This window comes from Olea europaea, unplaced genomic scaffold, assembly GCF_002742605.1.
Source record: "Olea europaea var. sylvestris unplaced genomic scaffold, O_europaea_v1 scaffold164, whole genome shotgun sequence".
Taxonomy (NCBI): Eukaryota; Viridiplantae; Streptophyta; class Magnoliopsida; order Lamiales; family Oleaceae; genus Olea; species Olea europaea.
The window spans coordinates 257,912-266,210 of NW_019234052.1; positions in this window are offsets into that span (position 1 = coordinate 257,912).

The window sequence follows — 8,299 nt, forward strand, 5'->3', positions numbered from 1 at the left end:
TTTTGAAGAACGAGCAGTTGCATATTTGGAACGCTTGGATTGTCGGCGTTCGAAGAATTGAGCGTCACTTTTGCATACTATGTTCGTTTTGGGCCCATAAGTAGTATTCGAAAATGTTAGGACCATTTTAGATTGAACTCACGGCTTCGTCATGACCAATGAGGGATTTCGGCCATTTTTTGAAGAACGAGCACTTGCATATTTGGAACGCTTGGATTGTCAGCGTTAGAAGAATTGAGGGTAACTTTTTCACACAGTGTCCATTTTGTGCGCATAAGTACTTTTCGAAAATATAGCGACCGTTTTGGATAGAACTCATCGCTTCCTCGTGACGTAGGTGGGATTTCGGCCGTTTTCGGAAGAATGAGCACTTACATATTTGGATTTTCGACGTTCGAAGAATTGAGCGTAACTTTTGCACGCAGTGTCCGTTTTGGGCCTATAAGTACTTTTCAAAAATGTAGCGACCGTTTTGGATTGAACTCACGGCTTCGTAGTAACGTATGAGGAATTTTGGCCATTTTTCAAAGAATGAGCAGTTGCATATTTGGAACGCTTGGATTGTCGGCGTTCGAAGAATTGAGCGTAACTTTTGGAAACGGTGTTTACGTTGGGCCCATAAAGTACTTTATGGAAATGTAGCGATCGTTTTGGATTGAACTCATGGCTTCGTCATGACGTATGAGGGACTTCGGCCATTTTTCAAAGAACGAGCACTTGCATATTTGGAACACTTGGATTGCCGGCGTTCGAAGAATTGAGCGTAACTTTTGCACACTGTGTCCGTTTTGGGCCCATAAGTACTTTTCAAAAATGTAGCAATCGTTTTGGATTGAACTCACCACTTCGTTGTGACGTATGAGGGATTTCAACCATTTTTTGAAGAATGAGCAGTTGCATATTTGGAACTCTTGGATTGTCGGCGATCAAAGAATTAAGCGTAAGTTTTGCATACGGTGTTCGTTTTGGGTCCATGAGTACTTTTCGGAAATGTAGGGACATTTTGGATCGAACTCATCGCCTCTCCATAATCTATGAGGGATTTCGCCCATTTTTCGAAGAACGAGCACTTGCATATTTGGATTGTCGACGTTCGAAGAAATTGTGCGTAACTTTTGCACACAGTGTTCGTTTTGGGCCCATAGGTACTTTTCGGAAATGTAGCGACCATTTTAGATCGGACCATGGCTTCGTCATGACATGTGAGGGATTTCGGCCATTTTTTGAAGAATGAGCACTTGCATATTTGGAACGATTTGATTGTTGGCGTTCACGGTGTTCGTTTTAGCCCCATAAGTACTTTTCGAAAATGTAGCGACCGTTTTGGACTGAATTCACCACTTCATCATGCCGTATGAGGGATTTCGGCCATTTTTCAAAGAACGAGCATTTGCATATTCGGAAAGCTTAGATTGTCGACATTCAAAGAATTGAGTGTAACTTTTGCATACGGTGTCCCTTTTGGGCCCATAAGTACTATTTGGAAATGGAGCGAGCATTTTGGATTGAACACACTACTTCATCATGACGTATGAGGGATTTCGGCCATTTTCGGAAGAATGAGCACTTGCATATTTCAATTATCGACGTTCAAAGAATTGAGCGTAAGTTTTTCACACTATGTCCATTTTGGGCCCATAAGTACTTTTTGGAAATTTAGCGACCGTTCTAGATTGAACACATGGCTTAGTCATGACGTACGAGGGATTTCAACTATTTTTCGAAGAACGAGCACTTGCATATTCGGATTGTCGACGTTCGAAGAATTGAGTGTAACTTTTGCACCTGGTGTCCATTTTGGGCCCATAATTACTTTTCGAAAGTGTAGGGACCATTTTGGATTGAACTCACGGTTTCGTCGTGACATATGAGGGATTTTGGCTATTTTCGGAAAAACGAGCACTTGCATATTTGGAACGCTTGGATTGTCAGGGTTCGAAGAATTGAGCGTAACTTTTGCACACGGTGTCCGTTATGGGCCCATATGTACTTTTCGAAAATGTAACGACCATTTTGGGTTGAAATCCCAGCTTTACCATGACGTATGAGGGCTTGTGGCCGTTTTTTGAAGAACGAGCACTCGCATATTTGGAACGCTTGTATTGTCGATGCTCGAAGAATTGAGCGAAACTTTTGCACACGATGTCCGTTTTGGGCCCAAAGTACTTTTCGAAAATGTAGCGATCGTTTTGGATTGAACTCACCACTTCGTCGTGATATATGAGGGATTTCTGCCATTTTTCAAAAAATGAGCATTTGCATAGTCGAAAAGCTTGGATTGTCGGCATTTGAATAATTGAGCGTAACTTTTGCATACGGTGTCCCTTTTGGGCCCATAAGTACTTTTTGGAAATGTAGGGACCGTTTTGGATTGAACTCACCACTTTGCTGTGACCTAAGATGGATTTCGGCCATTTTTTGAACAAAGAGCACTTGCATATTTGGAACGCTTGGATTGTCGACGTTCGAAGAATTGAGCGTAACTTTTACACACGGTGTCCGTTTTGGGCCCATAAGTACTATTTGGAAATGGAGCGACCATTTTGGATAGAACTCACCACCTCGTCATGACGTATGAGGGATTTCGACCATTTTCGAAAGAACGAGCACTTGCATATTTCAATTGTCGACGTTCGAAGAATTGAGCGTAAGTTTTGCACACTGTGTCCGTTTTGGGCCCATAAGTACTTTTTGGAAATGTAGCGACCATTTTAGATTGAACACGTGTCTTAGTCGTGACGTATGAGGGATTTCAACTATTGTTCGAAGAATGAGCACTTGCATATTTGGATTGTCGACGTTCGAATAATTGAGCATAACTTTTGCACACGGTGTCCATTTTGGGCCCATAATTACTTTTCAAAAATGTAGGGACCGTTTTGGATTGAACTCACGGCTTCGTCGTGACATATGAGGGATTTTGGCCATTTTTGGAAAAAGGAGCACTTGCATATTTGGAACACTTGGATTGTCAGGGTTCGAAGAATTGAGCGTAACTTTTGCACATGGTGTCCGTTATGGGCCCATAAGTACTTTTTGAAAATGTAACGACCGTTTTGGGTTGAAATCCCAGCTTCACCATAACGTATGAGGGCTTGTGGCCATTTTTCGAAGAACGAGCACTCGCATATTTGGAACGCTTGGATTGTCAGCGTTCGAAGAATTGAGCGAAAATTTTGCACACGGTGTCCGTTTTGGGGCCAAAGTACTTTTCGAAAATGTAGCGACCATTTTGGATTTAACACATGGCTTCGTCGTGACATATGGGGATTTCGGCCATTTTTTGAAAAATGAGCACTTGCATATTTGGATTCTCGACGTCCGAAGAATTGAGCGTAACTTTTGCACACGGTGTCCATTTTGGGCCCATAAGTACTTTTCAAAAATGTAGGTACCGTTTTGGATTGAACTCACAGCTCCGTCGTGACATATGAGGGATTTTGGCCATTTTTGGAAAAACGAGCACTTGCATATTTGGAACTCTTGGATTGTCAGCATTTGAAGAATTGATCGTAACTTTTGAACACGGTGTCCATTATGGGCCCATACGTACTTTTCGAAAATGTAACGACTGTTTTGGGTTGAAATCCCAGCTTTACCATGATGTATGAGGGCTTGTGGCCATTTTTTGAAGAACGAGCACTTACATATTTGGAACGCTTGGATTGTCGGCATTCGAAGAATAGAGCGAAACTTTTGCACACGATGTCCGTTTTGGGACCATAAGTATTTTTCGAAAATGCAGCAACCGTTTTGGATTGAACTCACCGCTTCGTCATGACGTGTGAGGGATTTCAATCATTTTTCATAGAACGAGCAGTTGCATATTTGGAACGCTTGGATTGTCGGCGTTCAAAGAATTGAGCATAACTTTTTGCGCACGGTGTAAGTTTTGGGCCCATATGTACTTTTCGAAAATGTAACGACTGTTTTGGGTTGAAATCCCAGCTTCACCATGAAGTATGAGGGCTTGTGGCCATTTTTCGAAGAACGAGCACTTGCATATTTGGAACGCTTGGATTGTCGGCGTTCGAAGAATTGAGCGAAACTTTTGCACACGGTGTCCGTTTTGGGCCCAAAGTACTTTTCGAAAATGTAGCGACCATTTTGGATTGAACACATGGCTTCGTCGTGACATATGGGGATTTCGGCCAGTTTTTGAAAAATGAGCACTTGCATATTTGGATTCTCGACGTCCGAAGAATTGAGCGTAACTTTTGCACATGGTGTCCATTTTAGGCCCATAAGTACTTTTCGAAAATGTAGGGACCGTTTTGGATTGAACTCAAAGCTTCGTCGTGACATATGAGGGATTTTGGCCATTTTTGGAAAAACAAGCACTTGCATATTTGGAACTCTTGGATTGTCAGCGTTCGAAGAATTGAGCGTCACTTTTGCACACTGTGTCCATTATGGGCCCATACGTACTTTTCGGAAATGTAACGACCGTTTTGGGTTGAAATCCCAGCTTTACCATGACGTATGAGGGCTTGTGGCCATTTTTTGAAGAACAAGCACTTGCATATTTGGAACGCTTGGATTGTCGACGTTCGAAGAATAGAGATAACTTTTGTACACGGTGTCCGTTTTGGGCCCATAAGTATTTTTCAAAAATGTAGCGACCATTTTGGATTGAACTCACCGCTTCTTCATGACGTATGAGGGATTTCAATCATTTTTCAAAGAACAAGCAGTTGCATATTTGGAACGCTTGGATTGTCGGCGTTCGAAGAATTGAGCGTAACTTTTTGCGCACGGTGTACGTTTTGGGCCCATATGTACTTTTCGAAAATGTAGCGACCGTTTTGGATTGAACTCGCGACTTCGTCGTGACGTATGAGGGATTTCATACAACTTTCGAAGAATGAGCAATTGCATATTTGGAACGCTTGAAATGTCGGCGTTCGAAGAATTGAGCATAACTTTTGGAAACGGCGTCTATGTTGGGCCCATAAAGTACTTTCTGAAAATGTAACGACCATTTTTTATTGAACTCTCAACTTCATCGTGATGTATGAGGGACTTCGGCCATTTTTCAAAGAACGAGCACTTGTATATTTGGAACACTTGGATTGTCGACGTTCGAAGAATTGAGCGTAACTTTTGCACACGTCCGTTTTGGGCCTATAAGTACTTTTCGAAAATGTAGCGACCATTTTAGATTGAACTCACCACTTCGTTGTGATGTATGAGGGATTTCAACCATTTTTCGAAGAACGAGCAGTTGCATATTTGGAAAGCTTGGATTGTCGGTGTTCGAAGAATTGAGCATAAGTTTTGCATACGGTGTCCGTTTTGGATCCATAAGTACTTTTCAAAAATGTAGGGACCATTTTGGATTGAACTTACCGCTTCGCCATGATTTATGAGGGATTTCACTCATTTTTCGAAGAACAAGCACCTGCATATTTGGATTGTCGACGTTCGAAGAAATTGAGCGTAACTTTTGCACATAGTGTTCATTTTGTGGTCCGTAAGTACTTTTCGGAAATGTAGCTAATGTTTTAGATTGAACCATGGCTTCATCGTGACGTATGAGGGATTTTGGCTATTTTTTGAAGAACAAGCACTTGCATATTTGGAACGCTTGGGTTGTCAACGTTCGAAGAATTGAGCGTAACTTTTGCACACGGTGTCCATTTTGGCCCCATAAGTACTTTTCGAAAATATAGGGACCATTTTGGATTGAACTCATCGCTTCGTCATGATCTATGAGGGATTTCGACCATTTTTCGAAGAACGAGTACTTGCATATTCAGAAAACTTGGATTGTCGGCGTTCGAAGAATTGAGCGTAACTTTTGCACACGGTGTCTGTTTTGGGCCCATAAGTACTTTTCAAAAATGTAGCGACCGTTTTGGATTGAACTCACGGCTTCATCGTAACGTATGAGGGATTTCTGTCGATTTTCGAAGAACAAGCGCTTGCATATTTGGAACGCTTGGATTGTCGGCGTTCGAAGAATTGAGCATAACTTTTGAAACAGTGTCTATGTTGGGCCCATAAAATACTTTTTGAAAACGTAGTGACCGTTTTGGACTGAACTCACGGCTTCATCGTGACGTATGAGGGACTTCGGCCATTTTTTGAAGAACGAGCAATTGCATATTCGAAACACTTACATTGTCGACGTTCGAAGAATTGAGCGTAACTTTTGCACACGGTGTACGTTTTGGGCCCATAAGTACTTTTTGCAAATGTAATGACCATTTGGGATTGAACTCATCGCTTCGTTGTGATGTATGAGGGATTTCAATCATTTTTCGAAGAACGAGCTATTGCATATTTGGAATGCTCGTTCGAAGAATTGAGCATAAGTTTTGCATACGGTGTCCGTTTTGGGCCCATAAGTACTTTTCGAAAATGTAGCGACCATTTTGGATTGATCTCACTGCTTCATCATGATCTATGAGGGATTTCACCCATTTTTCAAAGAACGAGCACCTACATATTTGGATTGTCGACGTTCGAAGAAATTGAGCGTAACTTTTGCACACAGTGTCCGTTTTGGGCCCATAAGTACTTTTCGAAAAGGTCGCGACCGTTTTAGATTGAACCACGGCTTCGTCGTGACGTATGAGGAATTTTGGCCATTTTTCGAAGAACAAGCACTTGCATATTTGGAACGCTTGGATTGTCGGTGTTTGAAGAATTAAGCGTAACTTTTGCACACAGTGTCCGTTTTGGCCCCATAAGTACTTTTCGGAAATGTAGCGACCATTTTGAATTGAACTCACCACTTCGTCGTGACGTATGGGGGATTTTGGCCATTTTTCAAAGAAGGAGCATTTGCATATTTGGCAAGCTTGGATTGTTGGCGTTCGAAGAATTGAGTGTAACTTTTGCATACGGTGTCCGTTTTGGGCCTATAAGTACTTTTCGAAAATGTAGGAACCATTTTGGATTGAACTCACCACTTCGTCGTGACCTAAGAGGGATTTTGGCCATTTTTCGAAGACCGATCACTTGCATATTTAGAACGCTTTGATTGTTGGCGTTCGAAGAATTGAGAGTAACTTTTGCATACGGTGTCCGTTTTGGGCCCATAAGTACTTTTAGAAAAAATAGCGACTGTTTTGAATTGAACTCATCGCTTCGTCGTGATGTATGAGGGATTTTAGCCATTTTTCGAAGAACGAGCAGTTGTATATTTGGAACGTTTGAATTGTCGACGTTCGAAGAATTGACCGTAAGTTTTGTATACGGTGTCCGTTTTGGGCCCATAAGTACTTTTCAAAAATGTAGCGACCGTTTTGGATTGAACTCACCGCTTCACTGTGATCTATGAGGGATTTAACCCATTTTTCGAAGAACGAACACTTGCATATTTGGATTGTCGACGTTTGAAGAAATTGAGCGTAACTTTTGCACACAGTTTTCATTTTGGGTCCATAAGTACTTTTTGAAAATGTAGCGACCGATTTGGATTGAACTCATGGCTTCATCATGACATATGAGGGATTTCAGCAAATTTTCGAAGAATGAGCACTTGCATATTTGGAACACTTGGATTGTCGACGTTCGAAGAATTGAGCGTAACTTTTGCACACGGTGTCCGTTTTGGGCCCATAAGTACTTTTCGGAAATGTAGCAATTGTTTTGGATTGAACTCACGGCTTCATCGTGATGTATGAGGGATTTTAGCCAATTTTAGAAGAAAGAGCACTTGCATATTTGGAACACTTGGATTGTCGGGGTTCGAAGAATTGAGCGTAACTTTTGGAAACGGTGTTTATGTTAGGCCCATAAAGTACTTTTTGGAAATGTAGCTACCATTTTGGATTGAATTCACGGCTTTATTGTGACGTATAAAGGACTTCGGCCATTTTTCGAAGAACGAGCACCTGCATATTTGGAAGCAATGGATTGTCGGTGTTCGAAGAGTTGAGCGTAACTTTTGCACACAGTGTCTGTTTTGGGCCCATAAGTACATTTCGAAAATGTGACGACTGTTTTGGATTGAACTCACAACTTCATCATGACGTATGAGGGATTTCAACCATTTTTTGAAGAACGAGCAGTTGCATATTTAGAACGCTTGGATTGTCGGCGTTCGAAGAATTGAGCGTAAGTTTTGCATACGGTGTCCATTTTGTGCCCATAAATACTTTTCGAAAATGTAGGGACGATTTTGGATTGAACTCACCGCATGTCACACCCCCAAATTAATATTGATATCTATACACAACCTAGACATAGAATTTTACATATATATTTTTTTGAGTTTGTTAACTTCTAATCACTTGCGACACGATCATATAATATATCGAAACCCAAAATCGTATCGCCATAATCCAAC